The sequence below is a fragment of the Lissotriton helveticus genome, chromosome 9, assembly GCF_964261635.1.
Source record: "Lissotriton helveticus chromosome 9, aLisHel1.1, whole genome shotgun sequence".
NCBI lineage: Eukaryota > Metazoa > Chordata > Amphibia > Caudata > Salamandridae > Lissotriton > Lissotriton helveticus.
This window is the reverse complement of record NC_136070.1, coordinates 208171785-208193283: the sequence shown is the minus strand read 5'-3', so window position 1 is coordinate 208193283 and position 21499 is coordinate 208171785. Positions and strand designations below refer to the sequence as shown.

General features: G+C 43.1%; 1 long non-coding RNA gene across 1 annotated transcript in view; it reads left to right on the top strand.

The window, feature by feature from the left end:
- Positions 1-21499, top strand: part of LOC144782690 (uncharacterized) — a 1081331-nt gene that overhangs the window by 962528 nt on the left and 97304 nt on the right. The gene's annotated exons all lie outside the window — the stretch shown is intronic.

The following is a 21499-nucleotide window of genomic DNA, read 5'->3' as shown; positions in this document are numbered from 1 at the left end:
ATGAGAGGTATTTGATGTTGTGATGATTTGATACTTGGTGCTGGTAGATTAATGCAACTGTATTTTGTCTGAATATTGTGTTTTCTCAATGTCTCAAAGTGCTTTATGAAGGGACACACACAGAGACAAAATATGCAGGACAGAAGGACAGGAGAGAGGCACTATAGGAACTGTGGGCCATCTGTGAAGATGCCCAGACTGATAATCCTAACCCACAGACAATAAGCAAAGCCTCTACACCTCCTCCACTATATGCCGGCATGGATTTACTCTCCCTGATGCCAGCAATCCCCCATTAGGAAACACCAACCTAGCAGTTGAAGGGGTGGGAAGATCCCCTACTGAACAACGTGCTGTTAGGCCTAGGCACGAGGCCCTAACAGGCCAGCACACCCAGGCACTACCCTAGTTCAGTGCTAAGGCTCCCTGAAGCTCGAACCCCATCCTTCACGTTCAGCCCATCAAGTGCCAGCGATGCAAAGAATGTACACTCCCACCTGCTGAAGTGAGGGTGAGGAAAATGGTCCCAAAATCTAACTACAAGGGTGGGCGCTGCCGGGCCCAAGCACCTAACAATTACGAACTGACCCTGTGGGAACTCATAGTCAGAGACAAAGAAGAAATATTTGCACGACTATTCTGCGATATGCTGACAAATTGGGCTAAGTAGGGGAAACAATGTGACCTGTCCTGTCCTAGAGGAGGGTCACTCGAGCTAGAGGTCATGGTTATGGCAAAGGATTGTATCAGGTATGAGAGGGGTAGACCCAAATGGAGTTTCTTACATGCAGCAATGTGTCATAAGGTGGAAGAGAAAGCAAGTGCAGGAAAGAAGGGAAAAGAAAGAAAATAGGAAGAGGTTAGGACAGAACCAGGGGGTCACTAAGAAATTCCTATACTGGGAGCAGGCAGTCCAGGTCAGAGCAGCTGTGGCCACAATTGCAGAGAAAGCAGCAACATCAAACAGCACCCTGATACAGTACGCAGACAACATCTTCATTTGCAGTCCATCAGAGGACCTATGTTGGTAGGACACAATAACCCTCTTGACTGCACTTGGTGAGAGAGGATGCAAAGTAGAGAAGGGAAAGATGCAGTATGTGCAACAGGAGGTACTGCATCTGTGTCAACTTATATCAGTGGCCGGTTGACAGACCACATTGGAACATGCAGATTCTATCAGGGCTATGCCACCATATACAATAAAAAAAGGTATGTAAAGGTTTTTACAGTTATGCAACTATGACCGATAGAAGGTCTTTGACAACAGCACAATTGTTGCCCCCTTACTCGAGGTCATGTATACAGAACACACAGTGGTGCAGTAATTCAAAAGAGCACCCTGACCACACAACAGGTTTCTGGCTACAAGCTGATGCTCTCCTGGCCATCATTAAAAATAATATGGTGCCCTCTAGTATACCCAGACAATTTTTAGCTCATGAGGTTCAGGATGAGGAGGAGATCCATGATTGTGCCACATTTACCCCCAAGTGGATTAGCCCGACAGAGGAGGATCCCATCCTAGACAATGAGGTACTGTTCATTGTCAGTACCTCCACAATGAATCAAAAGACCGGGGTAAGACATATAGTTGCAGCAGTAGTGATGGCCTGTAGCTACCCACCCTTAGAAACATTACAGGTAACCGTGCAGTATACCCTCCTTCAGCACATTTCAGCACAAGCAGCAGAACTGACAGCATTGATCAAAGCCCTTACACAAAGCACGGGAAAAACTGTAATGATCTAGTCAGATGCAGCCTATGTCACAACCACAATGCACTCTTTCATAGGAAGGTGGAAAAGGTGGCGGTTCGTAAAATAAGACGGTGCACCCATTGCACACAGGGATCTCCTAGAATTACTAATTAATGCACTGACCTGCCTATGTGCATGGCTGTAGTAAAGTGTGCCACCCACACTTGCGGCAAGGACTTCACATCCTGGGGGAATGCACTAGCCGATCAGTTTACAAAAAGGGCAGCTTGTGTAATCGTCAAAGAGAAGCACATGCTTCCTTTACAACAGGTACCAGAGACAGAACCCCTGCAGGGCAATCCCTAATTAGAGACAGCAGAGTTGTACTTGAGGGAGCTATTGGAAACAGCATTGCGTGACCGGAAGGAGCGATGGATATGCAGAGGGTGCACACTGAGTGCACATGACCTCATATACCGACACACTACCGGGAAACCCATCATGCTTAAGAGCCTAGTCCACACAGCATTTCTCCAATTACACTTACCAGCCTATACAGCAGGGAATATGACTCGTTACAACGTGAGTCATCACCACGGGTGCTATTAGAACACAGTCGTTATAACGACTGCTTTGGTTACCATGCAAAGCCATTACTACGCAAGTCAATACATTGACTTGCAGTAGATGGCGCGCTGACATTAGAAATGTATAATTTTATATTCCAACTCCAGCCTATGTAACAACAGGGAATGTGTTGGAATAGTAAGCTATACTATTTCTAATGTTAGGACACCATCTACTGCAAGTCGATGTAATGACTGATGTAGTAATTGTATTGCGTGGTGACAGCGCGCTTGTTGTAACGACTGCGTTGCAATGGCATTGCGATGTGATGCCCGCATTGTTAAGGTTCTTTCCCACAGCAGGAGACAACATGATAGCTGATCTACAACACATCTTGTTAATCCCCAACCATGCCAAAATGGTGACTATGCACTTAAACAAATACAGAGTCTGCCAATTGTACTCACACAATCCTGCACTCAAGGTTTTGTCATCTGCCATTCCAAGACCAACGGGGTCTTTCAGGCTTTCACACATCAACTTTATCAACAGTATCGATGTGCTAACTACAGATACCTAATTGTAGAAATTTGCTCCTACTTTAGATGAATCAAAGCTGGTCCTTGCCTGTATTTCAATGCCAAGGCAGAGGCAACATTCATTATCATGGAAGTGATACCCAGATGGGGGGCCACCGGACTTCATTTGGTAAGATAACAGAAAGCACTTTGTTAACTCCATGTTTAATCACATCTCCACCCTTTTAGAAATAACACATAAACTGGCTGCTGTGTATCACCCACAATACAATGGCACTGTTGAGAGGCTTAACGACCTGTTGTAAAACAAAATAAGCAAGATGTGCACTAGTTTTAATAAGAAATGACTTCATTGTAAGCTACTAGCCTTGTTTGTGCTGAGAAACAAACCCATCAGTGATCACCACCTCACAAAACACCAGATAGTGACTGGTAGATTGATGGGGATGCCCATACCAAAAACTAAGACCAAGTTGAGCCCCGAGGCTAGCTATCAAGCGCTAGCAGATGATATGCATGTGCACCTCTCTGAACTAACCAAAACAGATAGATTCCTATCTAAGCAGGTCTACCACCAGAGCTTCAAGTGCACCCCCGCCAAACTACAATATAAAGCAGCTCAACCCGGACAGAAAGTCTACATCAGCAACTTTGTAAGGAAGAGGAAGCAATCCAAATTTGGATGCTTCTACTGAGTAGTCTTCACAACACCAACCACCCTCAAGGTGGAAAGGAAAAAATGCATGGGTCCACCTCCACAAAGTATTCCTGAAAAACCCTCTATTGAACTCTACAGTGAACTTTTGTCTCACATTTTTGACTAAAGACACTCCCATTTGCCGGAGGATTACCCAGGATCCAGTCCCAACACTTTCAATGTTGCATAAGTTATGTCAAGACTTTCAATGTTGCATAAGTTATATACAGTTGGACCACTATGAAACCTCTGTTCACTATGGGTGTTTCTGCATCCATGCATCATCAAAGCACTGCCTAATCTGATGGAGGATACCCTGGAGCTATCACTGCACTTGGGTAGGGACCTCTCCAACATCACTTATATTTGAACCAAACCCAACACTAGCATTCCACATGCAATACATAGCACCCTCTTACACAACATGTGGCATCAGCACATGACCACTGTGGATTCCATAACAACAGCCAGCTCATGTTACTTTGGTTAACTGATACCGCATGCAGTAGGCACTGACAGGCTTTACTTGTCACAAGATGGAGCCTCCGAAAATGCAAAATGTCTTCTCCACCTATAGCTATGTAGGATTAAGTCTAAGATACAACCTAACATAGTAGAACCTCTTACAGTAGTAGTGAAGATGACCCAATATGAGACCAATCCCACAGCATTGTACCTTTTCACCTAGCCTAGCAACATTCAAGCAGACCCAGATAGGATGCACAGGTGGCCACAATAGGGGAGGATACAGTTATCCCCTGAAACGTTCCAGAAGAAAGGTTCCTGAAAGTAGCTAACCAGCCACACCAATGCACAAACACATCCACTGCTGCCTCCATCTGTGGTTCCAGGGTGGCTCTTAGCATTTCTGGGGCTCCCTTCTTTAAGAACAAATAGACCATAGAAATGGAGCCATCAAAGATACAAAGAGGTAAAGTCTGGTAGAGGAGGGTTAAACAACAGCGCAGATACTCCATGTCAGGATATCAGGGATAATGAGGTGAATAAATATACAGGGTTAGAAGTGAAGGGGCAACCCATAATTGATACATTTCCAATATTATCAATTTGAATTGATTCACTATGTGGGGTAGTCTGCCAATGAGTTTTCCAACCAAGAGGCCCAGAGCTTCTCATGGGTGCATCAAACAACTTTTTCTGTGGTGTATTTTGAATTTAAACATCATGTAGGGCATGGATGGCATTGGATTGAGATGCAAAATGTGTTTTTTTAAGTCTTCACTTTTTTATGTGTGTTAAATAAATGCCTTTTTTGGATTTGTGTGGTTTTTGTAACTTGCAGACTTTTTTTTTAGACTTTTGGATTTTCGTTTTTGGTATAGTTGCATTATAGATGTGTTGTTTAGCATGCCTCCTTTGTCTGGCCAGTGTGTGAGTGTCTTTGTAATAGTGGTCCAGCATTTGCCTTGGCGAGCCTCCCCATGTGGCCAGGGGCCATTTTGTAAAGTCTGTGTCCATATAGGCTTGCTTGAGTTCATTGTTTTTCAGGCCTCCTTCTTGTTGTTGTTGTGAGTGACCATGTGGCTGGCAGCCATTTTTGTGGTGGCAGTTAGTGTGCTTTTGCCATATGTCTGCATGTCTTTCCTTTGTTCCTCTTGGCTTATGGCTTCCATCCATTGTCATTTGTCAGCTCCCTGAATGCTGCATCCCACGTGACGCACTATCCTGTCTGAGTGTACTGAACAACACACCATGAAAGCTCTTGTTGTTGTCAAGGTCTCACAAATGGCTAGACTGTATTGTTGATTTGTTTTTAAAACTGAGGCAATGCATTTACTAAACATATCAATAACACTAACAAGTGTGGCCACACACTGAGTTATATTATATTTGTTTGTACTAATAATTGAACCACAACGAATGCCATGTTGCACAGATGTTCTTGTTGCTTCTTTGCTTTTAGATGCACAAGTACCATCACTAGAGATTCCACAAAAGGGTAGAGGGAAAGCAGAAGAAAGGAAACTACAGACAGACTAGTAACTATAGACAGTTTGAAGTTAAGTAGAGAAACTTGAAATATAGAAAATAAGTAAATAGGATAATGTAGGGATAACAGAAATTTAGAAATGGATAGATTGAAGAGGATTTTGGAAAAATAATATAAAACGGGTAGACGGCAATGCCACATTATTCAAAAAGGAGGGAATAAATATATGAATGTTAACAACAACAGGAGGACTTACTGGGGCCAGCAGAGCCATCGGCCGAGGAACTCTGGGAGGCTCCTCCAGCTCCAGGACCCTCACCCGCCTCTGCCTCTTCCTACCCCTGGATGCTGATGTAAAACATAAAGACATAAAAAGATTAGTGGTAATAAATAATATCGCCCCACAATATATTTTGAGAGGCAAAGACTATCGCAATAACATTTAACATTTTTAAATCAGATCAACTAGCTGTAGTATATAGCGGACTGTCCTATCCTATTAAAACATTTCAAAACCTACCTACCTAGTCCACTCCTATTCCAAAGTGAGTAAACTGCATTTTGGAATTACTAATGATAAATTGCAACAAATGATGTTTGCTTCTTCTCAAATCTCATTTGCAATCTCTCAGTCTCAACTCAACCCTCCTTGACGGACCAATGCACTAATCACTAAGGGACTCATTATAATGATTACAACGATGTCGGTTGGACGCCATTGCGGTTCTGGAACTGTCCGACCTTAAGTTGGCACCGCGGTCAACCGTAGGCCATAGGGCGGTCGCAAACCTCCATTTGTTAAAGGCAGGCAAAAAAGGCCAGCAGCCAAGCTTCCATTGAAAAATGGATATTGTTGTCCACACACATCCCTGCACCATCTGTCTGGCATGCACCATGCAGTTACAAAATTTCAAATAACTAATTACAGAAAGTTTGACATAATCATCACTAATCACATCAGCCCAAGCGAACGGCAACAAGTACGATTCGATAACTAGGTTAGGTGGGTAGTTCCAAGTAAGCTAATCATCTATCTAGAATAACAGATTATTACACAATATTTGAAAAATTAACTCCCCTGCATGTGAGCAGCACGCAGGCTATTATTTGGGAAAACATATTAGCTATAGCATAGAACACACAAGTAATAATAAAAATATAATTACTCACCTAGCTCCTCAATTTCAACTCTTAGCAGGTCCAGCAGGTCCTGCTCTCAGTCCAGGATGTTGGAATAATGGTGCGCCAACTGGTGATGGGTGTGCTGGACCCCATAGCAGCGTTAAACTGCCGGGCGCACCCACGTTCAGTGCTGCTGGCCCTCCCGCATCCTGTACCTGGACCCAGTTCTGCCGCCTGCTGCCAGGGTGAATGGGAGGTGGCGGTGGCTATAAAAAAACAGCGCTGCCACCTCCACCTCAAAAAACAGGGCAGAGGGCTGTACTAATGCCTGGTGCCAAGTACAAAACTCACCAAAAACGCACAGTATAGTAGGAAAAAAACAGAAAGACAAAGGGTAAAGTAATAAATAAAAAAAATTGAAAAAAAAGTTTTAGAAAGCAAGAATTGCACAGATTGAATAAGGATGGAAAAGTAGGCCCCAGCACCATAAACAGAGTAAGAAACATGATGGCCGCGCCCATGTGTGATCATGTGGTGCAGGTCCACTTGACCACGCATTCCTCATTGACGCACTGCAGAAATGTCACTGAAACGGGTGAGTCAAGCAACTCTGCCCACTCGCGGAACTCCGTGTAGCGCGGCAAAGTTTTTTTGCAACTTAGCGGAGTTCCACCACGCGAATTCCGCCCAGGCTTAATACTTACCATGAGCCAAGGTCTATCCATAGATACATCAAGATGAAAATTTCACAAACACAAAAAACAATGTATATGAAGGGTCACAACCTAGAAGAAAATGTAATTGTTAAGCAATTGACATAAAATTTGGCATCAAATAACACATTTTGCCAGTGGCACACCATATTTTTTTTTTGCTTTGGCATCAAATAAAGCTAGTGAGAAATAGCAGCACCTTTATATACCACATTGAATCATCAAAAAAATACAACACAGTTGATTATAATATGAAAAAACTGACAGAGTAAGAAATTATGCACCTAGTGCATGATATTCTATGACCAGAGGAAGCTCTGCTCAGAACACAGGACTAAGTGAACCTGATAGTCTGTCAATATCAGCTCCAGGACAAAGATAATAAAAAAAATGTTCATGGAAAAAGGGAATAACTTGAAAAACCACAGGCCAAGCACAAGTTACACCTGATTTCCCAGATTCAAATATGTTTCCCAAACATCCAAATGGCACCCTGTATCACACCTAGGGGTCAAGCGTACCATCTGTGTCACACCCAGCGGTCCAAGTGACCAACACCTCTCAGCTCTTTCGGATACAACAGATTTAATAAACCAGTAACACTGAGAAACCCTGTTATACCAAAAAATAAGATTGAGGTGCCATCTCTGTATCACCTCAAGGGCCCAAGCGTACCATCTGTGTTACACCAAGTGGTCCAATCGGTGAGGCCTCAACCCTGTATCACACCCAGGGGATAAGTGTACCATCTGTCTTACGCCTAGTGGTCCAAGCGACAAACAATATTCACCTTTTCTAGTATGCTGACTATCAAAACAAATGTGCCCTCCACTGGAATGCCTCTGAGGCCGCCTTGTGACTTGTCAGTTCAGACACATAAGATAGGTAACATGCCAGATTGATGTCAGTGGCAGGGCGCTCATGTTAAAGATTTGCACTTCATCCTATTTTGCAATATGCCAAATTCTGCGACTAAGGATCTGATGTGGTGTCTTACCCTCTGTGATGACGGCTTCAGGACGGACCTCCGTCCCGCAGATTCAGCAGAACCTTCAATCAATTGAGGTGTCTGCTCACCTTCCTTGCTGCGTAAATGTAAATCTTTTCAGGCTGGGTCCCTTTCTTTCACCTGCAGTCAGTTCCAAGCAATCAATCACTCCTATCTGTCTTTCCAAAATGTTGCTCAAATATGAATTTCTGGAGAAAACAAAAGACAAGAGGTGTTTGGTAAGACAGGAACAGTTGGTTTGATTAAATGTGTTGGCCAGGAGTACAGTTACAGAAGCAGGTATGAGGACTGTCGGAAAGTGCAATCGATCTGAACAAGATTTTATGCATTCTTTGGGTATCATAAAATGTTTCCATTGATCCATTTAGTTATAAATCAGGCCCCTGATAAAAACTCTTGTATGGACACAATGGGGGCGAGTGGGTAACGTGTTCAGATGTCTTTTATGAAGGCCAAGTGATCTCTGCGTGTACTCTCTGTGCTGTGTCCCAATTGGCTGAGTGTTCCTAACTTTGTGTGGCACCTGGCTTTATGATGTTTTGGGAATGTGCGCACCCCTCTGATGTTTTGGGAAAGTGCGCACCCCTCCGACCACGTGTGTTTTTTTGGGGCCAATTTCCCGGGAGCATTGTGGTGTCGCTGCGGCTATCTGTTGGATTGATATGAGTTTCATGTTCATGTGTTTGTTTGCCAGCTATGTACTAATCCACCTGTGACCTGTCAATCAGTAACCTCAGGCCTAGGTCTCTGAGCCTGCCTGACCACATGTTTCTAAGTCGAGCATTAATGGAGAGTTCATGACGGTTGCTTTTGATAAAAAAGATTTGATTTTCATTATTTGACATGAAAGTAACATTATCAATATTGACATTGACTTGTTCTATATTAACGGTTTCATTAGTGATTTGTGGTGGGCCCCAAAAAGACCTACTTCATGAATGTTAATGTGGTAGGTCGCAATGTCGGACCCACTACGCTTCGCTGCCATCACAGGGATGGTGGTCTGCTGGAGTCCTCAGACCAACATGTCTGTTATTGCTCTTAAATAAAGCAATCTTTTTTTTTAAACGCAGTCCATTTTCCTTGAAGGAAAATGTGATGTGTTTAAAACAGAAAAATTAAACTTTAAAGATTCATTTTTTAAGAGTATGCAGTGGTCCATGGGACCACTGCCTGCTCTTAAAAAATATTTTGCCAACCATTCTCAAAACGGGAAGTGGTTCCTTGGGGACCCCTTCAAATTTGCAAATGGTTTTCCACCATTTCTTAAAATGGTGATAAATTGTGAATGTTTTGCGACCACATTTTAGTTGTAAAACATTAGTAAATACCATTTTAATTCGGTATTAGGTAGAGATGCCCTCAACACGCCCTTCCAAATACTGAATCCCAAAACCTAAATTGCAATTTTGTAACAAGATACCAAATCACAGTTTAAGCTTTGCACATCTCAAAACACATTTTTGGGGCGCAAACAGCCAGATTCTGAAAAGTGGGCTGCTTGAGACTGCAAAAATGCTTCCCACATCAAGCCCTTGGTCTTGAAGGCAGTGCATGAGGGTAATCTGGAGGTGATGACATGAGAAAAGAGTGCCTATGAACTACTTATTGTTACTGAAACATTAAATTGCATCAAGTAGCTTCACTTTGACTAAACGTTATCTTGTCATCCTTGCTTTTGTAAATTGAATTCGATAGTCACAATGAGGCCATTGACCTCACATAAGTTGAGAGGGAAAGTTCATTCTTTGGAATACCTCTGTAACATGGAGACCTAATGTTGCCAGAATATGAGATTTAAAGAACAAATCTAAGTTTGTTTTTTAAATGTGGTTGGTAATTTACATGACAGATACTTAGGCCTAGTTTTTTTTATATATATTTAGGAATGTTTCAGTCCTATAGGATGATGGGTCTGTTGAGAATTTTCAAATGGTCGCAGGACTATTGCCTCATAGCCCTCTCATCCTGGGCACAAGAAGATTGCTGGATATCCAGCTGTTGCAATTCAAACGTAACTTCGTTGTATGTTCATATACTTGAATTTATTTTTCATCATAATCCAATATTTTCATGTTGGTTCACATGTTAGTTATCTCCTTTTACATCATTTATCTGTTTTTCCCAAATAAATCACATCCAATGCATTTCGGTGCATATAGCACCTTCATCAGGGAAACCTGTTGGTTAATAAAACAAAACTTGCTTTAGCCTGCCCAATTTTATATTAATCACATTATAAGCGTACATGACAGCTGGATATAATGGCAGTATTATTGCACGGTTTAGCGTGTTGCGTGCTCACATGTAAAAGAAAAACTCTACATGATGTTTAACGAAGTTCAAGTGGTCTGCTCAATGTCTGTGACATTAATTCGTACTTGTGGTTCGCTGTAATTCTAAAGCGCGCTAGCTGATGGCTTGTCTAACTGTTACCATGATGGTTTTTGTGGCCGCTCTATCGCTTACATATGCTTAGGTGTTCTCGAACGCCGCCGCGTTCTTAAGATACGGCTAGCATTTATCGCTCCCTCATACATTAAGCGCTCACCTTTTAAACGTCGTAAGCTGCTAGGTTACTCCGCATTGCCTCTCCTAGTGACGCCGGGGTCACATGTGTGCGTTTTTCTACCGGTGAACAAGCGCATGCGCACTCCTGCGCGAGCCGTATTTTTCAATGAACTTTGTTAACACAATCTGTACAATACGTTAACAATCTAAGGAATACTGTCTAATGCTGGCTGTCCGCCCTTACCATGTCATGCACCCATGCCTAATCTGTTGTGGGAGTAAAAGGCTGTACCTAACGTGTTTATGACATTGTGCGTTCTACACAGACGCATATGAGTTCATAAATAGCACAAAAATTCTGTCCGATCGTTTAGCCCGTTGGGCTTCAAACTGTTCAAATGGTAAATCCAGTGATTCTCTCTTCTAAGTAAGTTGTTCTTGTTTCTTGAACCCTCAATTTTGGGCAACATCAGTTGGACGGTTATTTGAATATGCGAGCATATCTACATGGGATTGATGTATAAGAGAGATACCTTTTCTTGGAGTATAAATGAGTTGAAATCTGGTGAGCCCCCTGAAGTTGAAAGTCTAATCCCAGTCTGATAGGTCTGCAACAGTTTGGTAGAATAACCAGACAATGTATTGTTGAGGATCACCTTCTTCTTTTGCCTAAATGACCCCTAGCACCCTGAAGTTATTCACCCCATTGGCAGTTTTCCAAGTCTTCCACCATTTGTTAAGCAAACAAGATCTGACCTTTGTGTCCTTTTATTATCCCCAATCTATGCACAGTAATCTGCTCTGTGTTAACAACCTTCTTTTTCAGATCCTCAATCTTAGTGGAGAAGGACCCTATTTTCTTGGTGAACTTGCCATAGTGTGTTAATGGCTCTTGCCAGCGAATTTGAACAAGCTGAAAAATATTAGCAAGTTAGTTAAGTTTTATTCAAAAGCTTAACGGACCTCTCTTACCCCTTGCTGTAGTCTGGTGACAATGTGGGTCTTTAGACACTGAGTTAGGCGGGATTGCTATTTTTCTGAGCTACCCCATCACTGACTTATTTTATTTTCATTGTACCTGGTTATAGACTGTGCCGAATATTCCGGGTGCCTTGAATATTGCGTCAAGTTCATGTTCTTGCCCCTCATTGTTACCATACTACCCTTCACGAAGTCAAAGTGTTTGGACCCTTTTTCCTGGTTGCCGAGGTGTTTGAGGTGGCTAGCTACTCTCTTCTTCAGGGACAGTTGCATTGACCATTGACGCAATGGTGTTTCTCAAGTTGGGCACCCGGTATTATAGTCTCAGATTCACTGAGCTGTTGAGAACATCAATAGCCATGGCACTTTGAGTTCACTTTCCCTTTTCTCTTGTTTTCCTAGTATGACTAGTCTTTATAGAGGTGGCAGAGCTATTTGGCAGATTTTTGGAAGTGCCATGCCTTTTGCTTAAGTCTTTTGAGACAGTTGGATGTAGTTAAAGTTTCAACTACGTTAGCCTGGACTAGAGAAATAGGCATATCACACAGGTGAGTTACTTTGTTACCTCCAGTTACATTTGGGTTGCTCTGCTACAATATCTCTGTGCCAGAGGCATGCTTGCTGCATGGAAACACTTCATGTCTTCCAGGTGAATCCACTGGTTCTGCAGCAGGATGCGAGAGCTGATAATGTTGCCTAGAGGGACACTCTCCAGGTTGGCATCCATCAGCAACCACACTGGATACAGCAGGTTCACCTCTGGCAAGTGTGCCCACCTGTGTCACCACATGTTTTAGAACTGTGCAGTTGATTTACAACCTTGCTGGTCTTCTCTTGTCACCACCTGGATTGCTCAATGACCAGGCATCTACACTTCGCACTAGACTCTGAAAATAGGCTTGCATAAAGCTTGCTCGTCATCCACCATAAACAGTTTACCCTGGTTGGTGCAATGACAGTGACATTTCGAGTTGTATTGAATCCTGCAGAGGCAGGATTCTCGGTAGTCCGAAGGCTTATAATTAAACACACGTATAAGTCAGGTAGCAGAACATCTGAAAGTGGTTTGAACTGGTGAAAAGTGAAGCCACACGCTGCCACCATCTTTTTCACCAGATCAATATCGGTTCACATAGAGAATTTTTTGATACATTAGGCAATGTATGCAAAAGCATGTCCCTATTATCCATTTATTGTCAACTCGATTTCCTTCTTTGTATGCTGAAATTGTTGTAGGTCTACTGAGAATAGCAGATAGTGACTGTGCCAAATGTTTGATCTCTTTTAGGCAGCGGGGGCTCATATTTTCTCACAGGAACGAGCTTGATTTAAAATTCTGAAAAAAGCTGAAATGCAGCTCTGTTTCTTTGAAAGCGAGTAACAGCTTTTATGAAACAGTCACATCATCAGGTGGGACAGAACACAAGAAAGGAAATCAGGGCCGTAGCGATGTTGAGTAAAAGAAAATGGGCCTCATTTATGAAAAGTGACGCATCGCTGCGTGAAAACAGCAATGCGTCACTTTTCATTGCGCCCTCCTTGCGACACCAATGATGCGTCATATTTACAATATGACGCATCATGTCGCAAGGAGCTACAGATACGTCAGTATTTCTGACGTATCTGTAAGCGCAAAAGTGACGCATTGCTGGAATGTGTCACGCAACTCCAGCAATGCGTCTTTTCACATGGGGAAAGCCCCATGTGAAAGGGCTTGCGTCAGTCTTACGCCTGCTGTGAGGCAGGCGCAAGATTTTGACGCAACAGCGTCCTAAAAGTGACGCAGTGAAATCTCATAGATTTCACTGCGTCACTATTACGAGGCTTTTTGCGTGGGAACGCCCCCTCTGCATATATTATACCTGACGCAGGTATTATGTAGCGCAGGGGTTAACAAAATGACGCATCTGCTTAGATGCGTCACTTTGTAAATAGTGAGCAACAGGAGGCATGTTTTACGCCGCCAATGCGTCACAAAAAGTGACGCATCGGAACCGCAAAACTGACGCAAGGCCTCATAAATGAGGCCCACTGTTTCTTGAACTACATTAGATTTCTCAGGAAGCCTTAAATATGACTGCACCTTTTAATGACTCACCCTATATAGCACTTGGTGAGCCGGGGAAGGGAAGGAGGGTGGTGGTCACACTGGGCTGTCAAGGTCAGCTCACAGGCAACCCTAATGGGATGATTGTTTCCCCAACCACTCAGAGGTGGGTGTAGGATAGATTGTTTTGGAGATTTTTATGTTCACATACCTGGGCATACCCCAATAAAGTTGGTAAAAATTATTTAATTGTGTCACCAAAATGTGTTTTTTGCTTGATATCAGTCAAGGATAAGCATTAACTGATGAAACTTTAAAGTGAAACTACAAAAAGGCAACCAAAACAATATTCTGGAAGTCTTTAGCGTTTAATAATGTAGAAGTTGAAAATAATGAGCTCGAATGTCTCAAGTTAAAATTGATCATTAAAGCACAGGCTGGTAAAGGTGGAAGCATAGGTGTATACACCCCTAATAGCACACATAGAAAAAGCAAAATCTAGGAGAAATAAAAGCATTTCTCCTTGTTGCGCACTTCTAATGCCTGCTATTGCATGGTGTTAGTTTTTGGGGCTGCCTCAGATTTACACATCATTGTAAATCTGGGGCAGCTTCAAAAAGCAAAAGGTGCTACAGTTGAACACCTACAGCAACACCCATTGCACGCCCCTTCCATGCAGATACCTGTGTGAAAGGGTACAATATTTACAATGCGACGTTAAGCCACAAAAATGTATATTTGTGATGACATCACACTATGTGACCCAAAATAGCTTTTTCAAGCTAGACGGGCTGTGGACGGATTTATTTGGGGATATGAGAGAGCGCAATGAGCCCTCAGATATATCTAGCTGCCTCCCAATAAAGTGGAATGGTCATAAGCAAATTTTAAGAAATATTTCTGGATGACTTTTGGGCAGGGAATTAGTTGTCTTCTTATGGATATTAACAAATGTGTTAATTTTCAAATTGCTCTTGAGCATGACAAGAAGCTCTTATCATTCAGACATCAGAGATCCTCATTACATTAAGCAGACAAGTTTCAAGGTCATAAGAAATGTTTGTAAACTTTGGGGAGACTGGTATAAAGAATATTAGATATCCACTATACATTTATTCACACCCCTTTGAGGTTATCCTTCTCTACCCTCTAACTACCATGACTCAATTCTTTACAGGTAATGGTAGTGTAATGGAGTAAAATCTGTAGCACAAGTATATGATTCCTTGAGTAGCTGTAGTTTGCTGCATTACAATCAAAGTGCCTCAAAATATTTTATTTCAGATATTATGCAGCTCATATATTTTGTCATGTTGCTAATGATTCTAATAAATGAGGATACATTGGCATGAATATACTCTACCAATGACAAGATATCTATTAGAGAATTCTATAAATAATGAGCAAGAACAGGGAAGCTGATCTAATTGACTGGGTTCATAAATGGAGCAGTATAATTAGACAGGCAATTCAACCAACAGCTGTGGCAGAAGTTCTTAAAAATAAATCACCAATACTCTGGCCTTTTTAGTAAACCTGAAGCTCCATCAGTTTGAAACCCTGTCCATGCCTTATCATACTGCAGAGAGAATAGCTAATTGGAGTAATAATAAACTATGCAATTTGGAAAGGCTCAGAATCGGTTTCGGGTCTTCAGAATCCGAATCAAAACTGTTTTTCAGACCGATTCTGAAAGGTTTCCGAATGACCCATTACGATGTTCGTAAAGCATTTGAGCTTTCTGACTTGGTTCTGTATGGCATTCGGAGGAACATTTGGAGCCGACTCGTACAGGTCTATGGACTAGAGAAATAGGCATATCACACAGGTGAGTTATGGACCGAGTTTCCAACTGAGTGGTTAAGTTGTCAGATTTGGATAGCCTTTCTGAATCGGTTGTTCTGGCTTGGATCTGCAATCGGAATCTGAATTTGGGGGCCCGTAGCAGGCCCCCCTTCACCCGGGACCTACTGAATTGGTCCCGTGGGGGTACCCAAGGGACACCCCCTTTCCAGTCATGCACAGTTTGGCAGGCACCAAGGGGTGTTCTCCACAGGGTGCACGATTTTCCCCAAACACCCCTTTCTTCAATGGGAGCCTGTGTATTTGGTTGGAACACAGGCTCCCATTTAAGTTAATGGGAGTCAGACCAAATCTTATCCGAAAGCATCGTAATTGGTCGCTCGAACTCCCTGGATCTGATTTGGTCAGAGCCCATTCCGAGACCAATTTGGTCAGAATGATTTTGGAACGGCATCGAAATCGACAACTAAGTTGTGGGCTACAGTCAGCTGATTTAATACATATATCTGTTAGTTGTCCACATCTACATTGTGCATTGCTTGGTATGTTGGACTATAGTATGAGAAGTTCATGAATTATTTTTTTAATACATTTTTTCATTTTTTACTTATCTTAATTATTTAAAAAAATTAGAATATTTAAATTGTCAAATTGTTTTTTTCAATGAGTACTGGGCAGAAATTACCCAGTTTTCATCAGAACACTTACCACGTTACCTCTAGCTCACCACACCGTATATTATGATAGAAGATAATCATGCTATGGATATCTGCTATTATTTCTATTGCAATTATTGTAGCTAATTTATGTATTGCGTGACAATGGACCAATGGAATAGGCCCATCTTTGTGTAATTCATGGACATTATTCTGTTAGGTGTAGGAAACTGAACCAGCTATTTTGAAATTTAAAAGGAGAAAGAGTATTACGCGAATAAATCAGGTCTGGCTACAGATGTTCTAAGACAAATTATTGTTTCTTAGCCTTTGTCGCATATGCAAACTATGCTGTATCTTTATGTACATATGTTCATAAACCTTTTCTTATAGTTACTTACCATTCCCGACTTGAAAAATACAACTTCTATGGGGCCGATTCCAATCTCGTTAGGAAAGCCCTCCATACGACTTGGATCCGTAGGGCTTTCCTAGCGAATCGTGCAGTGATAGTCTGACTGAACGATGCATGTGTACTCTGGTTCGGTCAGGCTCCCATTGAACTCTATGGAAGCCTATGACACATGCTCCCAAGCAAAAATGGGTGAATGGGAAAAGCATACACCCTGTTGCAAGCACCCCATGGTGCCTGCCACACTGTGCATGCTTGGAGCGGGGGACACATAGGCACCCCCCTGTGACTGATTGGAGGTCCCTGGGTGAAGGGGGGCCTGCTACGGCCCCCGAAGTCCGATTCCTACAGCCATTGTATCTCGCTGAGACCGAGTCGATACAGCTGTCTGAATCGTGCATTGTACTTGGTCATTCAGAATCCGACTCCATTGCGGGGCACGATTTGGCTGCGAATGAGATGGACAGACAGGATCAAGTTCGGAAACTATTCGGTCGACACAGACAAGGACATCTCAACGTACTTGGTCGTTCAAAACAGGGGACGATTCGGTCGGAAACATATGCTCTGAATCAGATTCTCACATTCCGGAACCTGTCTCGAGGCTTCCTAACGACATCGGAATCGGCCCCTATATGTTAATGTGTAAGAAATCAGTATTATTAGTTGAGGGGGGATTGCCCCACTCAGGCAATCACCACACTCCTTGCCACAGTGAACCACAAAAGTCACTAAATTGACCCGTGCTTAACCCTGTGGTAGCCTGACACAAAAGCAGTCAGGCTTAACTTGGAGTCAATATTTACAGTTTTGTGGAACACACAAACAGTAAAAAAGTAAAAAGACAGTACCCTAAAAATCCAAAACAAATTTAGAAAATGTTATTAAATAAAAGCATTCCAGAAGGACAAAAATCCAATCAGTGGAACCGGACATAATGACTTTTAAGTTGTTTCAGTTAGAGTAGCGCCAAAAGCACAAAGCACCAACTGTGGATCTGTTCGCACCAGACCGGGGTAAAAACACAAGTTCCAGCCGACCATGATGGAGTGGAGGTTGGATACTGGGACAAGCCTAGCCCCACGGAGAGTTGTGCTTAACGTCCTGGATGGAAAAGTTTGCGTTGCTCGGCATTATCTCTGATCAGGAGCTTCATGGTGCTGAGATGCAAAGCCCTGTGTTGAGGTGCATTGTGTTGCTTCGGTTCTGATCAGGAGCAGTGAAGGCTGCAATACGAGGTCGTGTGTAGATTTGTTTCACATTGGGGTTGATTCCGATTCGGGAAAAAAAACGTCCGTACGATTTGTATCCGAAGCCCTCTCCGTACGAATCGTACCCATCCGTCCGAGTCGCGTAGTACGATCCGTATTCCGTCAATCCGTCCGAATTGTCGCGATCCGTACGTATTGCAAGGCTGAAACCGTGAACCGTACGACTCGTACACATGCCGTACGACTCGTACACATGCCGTACGACCCGACGAGTACAATCCAGACCGGGGTATGAGGACGCGATTCGTACGGTCCACGTCAGGTATGGGCGAGTCGTACAGAAAAGCACACAAACACATACACACCGTACGGTCCGTACCCCCCATGATCGCAGGGGTATGCACCGTACCCCTGCGATCATGGGATGTATGAGCCGTACCCCATGTACGATGGGTGTACGAGCCGTACCCCATGTACGATGGGGGTACGAGTCGTACCCCATGTACGATGGGTGTGCGAGCCGTACCCCATGTACAATGGGTACACCCATCGTACATGGGGTACGGCTCGTACACCCATCGTACATGGGGTACATCTCGTACCCCCATCGTACATGGGGTACGGCTCGTACACCCCACGATCGCAGGGGAACGGTGCGTACCCCTGCGATCATGGGGGGTACGCACCATACCTGAGGGGACCATTCCGTACCTGTTTCGGTGTGAACTCTGCTTTTACGGCTGCTTTCAGATCCAGTGGAAAAAGGGTTGTACGGTGCGTACCCGACACGTATCGTACTTGTTGGGTCGTAAAAACCAGCCGTGATGTCATGTACAGCAGGTTCCGAGGGAGAATCATACGGAGATTAGAGTCGTACGGTCTCTGTACGACTCGTACAGAGTACGGCTCCTGGTACGAATCGTACTTCGTCGTACGTACAGGGGACATTGCAGGGTACAATTCGTTTGGGAAAAACGCTCCAAACGGCTATTCGGAGTGGTTTTTCCCAAATCGGAATCAGCCCCATTGTGTCGGTTCTGATCAGGATCTGCAAGGGAGATTCGAGGTCCCTTGTTGGCTCATATTAAGCTTCTGATCAGGAGCTAATAGGGGCTACCTCATTGCCCTTTATTGGATTTGATGGAAAAATATATTTAACAAAAATATTGTTTTTTTAACATCGTTTTTTAAACTTTCTTTGTGTTTAAAAAATATTTCACTTGTACATGTTTTATATTGTTTGTGTAATTGTTGCTAATGTTTATAAATATAGTTTGTAATTTTATGTTATTTATAAAATTTATTTAATTGTGAAGTAATAGTAATTTATAGTGTCACAGAGGTTTGTGGGGTTTGTAGGGGTACATGGTGGGAATCTAATTAAGTATAATTCATTATAATTGTTTTAAATAATAAATATTTGTTTGATTATTAAGTACATTGTGTAAATAAGTTATATTTTGGGTGTGGGTTGTTGGGTTTGCAGGAGTATAGAGTCGAAGATAATTAAATAATAATTAATTAATGATTAATTATTGATACATTATGAGTTTATAATTGTTACTTCATTATTTAAATTGTGTAATTATTTTACTTTTTAAAGGCTTGTTGGGTTTGTAGGGATATGGGGCTGAAAGTTAGTTAAATAATAATTCTTCAAGTATTCTTTATTGAGAATGAAAAACTTCCTAGCTAACGTAACGGAAAGTTTCAATTCTATTAAGGACTCGGAGGCGAGCCTTATGCCTTCTTTCTTCACTTTATTGGCATACAGCAGCGTTAAGGTTTAAAAAAAGACTACATTTCCAATGAACCATAGGGAAAAGGTAGTTGAACAAAAACACATGTAACAACCAATCCATGTCAGGGGAACAGTGTCCATTCAGGGCATTGCAAGACCCACATAGTCCATTGTTAGTGTCCTCTCCTCCTCTTTCCGAGTGAGAAGACTGCCCAGTCGTCCTCTTCAGGTGTCTTGTTTGTGAGCATCAGGACCTGCAGTGACAAGGACGTATTACCGGAGAAATAGAACAGCAACCTGCAAGTTAAGCATGTCATAAGAGAACAGGTACAGCACTCATAATACATACAGATAGAACCGATATAAAAAGGCACTCACTACAGCACAGGGGGGGTTCTCCTCCTGGAGCAGAAGGCGGTATAATCCTCGCCTCCGAGTCCTTAATAGAATTGAAACTTTCTGTTACATTAGCTAGGACATTTTTCATTCTATGTCAGGACTGGAGGCAAGGATTATGATTGTTTAAAGCTTGCCCACAACCAAATGAGCCATATTAAGTATCGGCTTGAAGTAGAAAAGTAACGGTGGAGTCCGAGGACTATTCTGCCCAGTTGAGGATATCCTCTAAGTGGGCACCCAAGCCAAATGCTTTAGAAGCCATGGCTCCTCTTGCGGAGTGCACTCCAAAATGCGAAGACTGATGCCTACTTCTTGCATAACCCAACGAAGTCATCCGGCGATGGTGGGTGAGGAAACTGCTTCAAAGGGTTTCCGAAGCTCAATAAGGAGTTGTCGTTCTCCCGGAGGACGGAGCTTTCCGTCATCTCTTCATACGCCTTGAGGCAATGAACCACACAGAGTTTTGGAGAGTCTGGAAACTCCGAATAACAAATTACCCTGGTGTGGCATTTCGTACGTCTAAACAAAGTAAAAGTCACTCTGTCCGGAGTAAACACCCGGCCAGTGATATCAAGGGCTCGCACATCAGAGACCCTTCTGCAAGACATCAGGCACACAAAGCATTGCTAGTTTTGCGGAAAGCTCCTTCCTGGAGAGGAACCTGTAAGGTTGCCTGGATGGAGAAAGGTTTAGGTCCAATAACGCAGAATAATGCAGTTCCGGAGGTAAAGAAAGCCAGATGCCACGCAAGAGTCTACTAACCATGGGGTGTTTGCCCATGGGAGAGCCACTAACTGACACATGACCAGAGGATATGGCTGACCTGAAAGGGTTGATAGATAGATAGGCCAATATGTCAGATGCTAGTTGCTCCAGGAAATTCACGATGGGGATCACGTCTGCGACCAAGGGATGGACACCCCTTTGGAAACACCAACCGGATCATCTGCCCTACGCGGACTTGTACCTCTTGTCGGTACTGTCTACCCAAGCCTTGGAGATGAGAACCTCAGCCTCTCGCAAAAGGCCCGGGGCTTGCCATCTGCCCCTGAAATCCTCCACGCCATGAGCCACAGTGAGTCGGTTGACACTAGCAGATGTGGAGTTCCGTCCGGACTCATGAGAAGTGTCGGACACCGGGGGAGTAGGATCGGAAAATCCCAAGAAATTTCCAGAAGAAGCAGAAACCACACTTGAGACCATCAGAGAGGGGTGATTATGACTATATCTGCTGACTGACTTGAGCTGTCAACCGAATGATCATCACGAAAGGAGGAACGCATATTTCTGCCCCAGGCTCCAATCCTCAAGGAATGTGTCCATGGCCACCGCCAAGGGGTCGGGTCTCCAGCTGAAAAATCTCAGAGTTTGATGGTCCAGCCTGAATGCAAACAGATCCATTGTGAAGGGACCCCATTAGTCGTGGAGAGACGCAAAAAC